General features: G+C 37.9%; 1 pseudogene; it reads left to right on the forward strand.

Moving 5' to 3' along the window:
• Nucleotides 1-499: 499 nt before the first annotated feature.
• Nucleotides 500-618, forward strand: LOC120617798 (uncharacterized; annotated as a pseudogene).
• Nucleotides 619-821: the final 203 nt, after the last annotated feature.

Genomic DNA, 821 nt, shown 5'->3' on the forward strand with positions numbered 1-821 from the left:
TCAGGGTAGCATGGCCATAGACAAGTTTTTTTAAACAGTGTCCTAAGTTGCCCACTGGATAAAGCACCTTGCACTGGAACTTGGTATAAAAATGACACTCCTTCAGATCTTTTTCTTTGTTCAGTGTGTTTCATATCATGAGCTCATTAAGCATTTAGTTTTAGAGAAGAAACTAAATTAATCAACTAAATTAATGAATCTCTCTTAATTGAGTGGAGGGAAATCAAGCCAGTGCTTTTCCTTCAAATAAATAGTAGTCATTCGAACCACTTTGGTCCTCCTATTTCCTAATCTTCGTCTCTTTGTTCTTTGTATTTAATTTTCCTAACTTTGATTTTTCTCTTTGGCATGCCATTAAAAATCCCTCCCCACTTGTGAAAAATATAAACAGTCTATTAACCTGCTTTTAGTAGTTGGCATTTCAGCCCTAATTATATGATATTACAAATCCCTAAATCTGATGTCTTCACTATTTATGACTTTAAGATTTAACTTTTCAGTCTACGGCCACGCTACCCTGAACAGGTTCGATCTCCTCTGATCTCGGAAGCTAAGCAGAGTTGGGCCTGGTTATTACTTGGATGGGAGACCACCTAGGAAGACCAGGTGCTGTAAGTATAAAAAATAAAAAAAATAAGGGATTATAAGATGACAATTCCAGAGATCTAATTAAGGGTTGTTCCCAGCCACAAAAAAAAAGTAACTTTTTGGCAATAAACACTGCTCTGGCCTGCTGTAGAAAGGATGTTCTGAACTTGGCGCTGGTGCCCAAGCATGTCCCAAGTTGATGCAGTCACGTTATCACAACCTCACCTACAGGT

This window comes from Pteropus medius, unplaced genomic scaffold (genome assembly GCF_902729225.1).
Source record: "Pteropus medius unplaced genomic scaffold, Ma_sr-lr_union100, whole genome shotgun sequence".
Lineage (NCBI taxonomy): Eukaryota > Metazoa > Chordata > Mammalia > Chiroptera > Pteropodidae > Pteropus > Pteropus medius.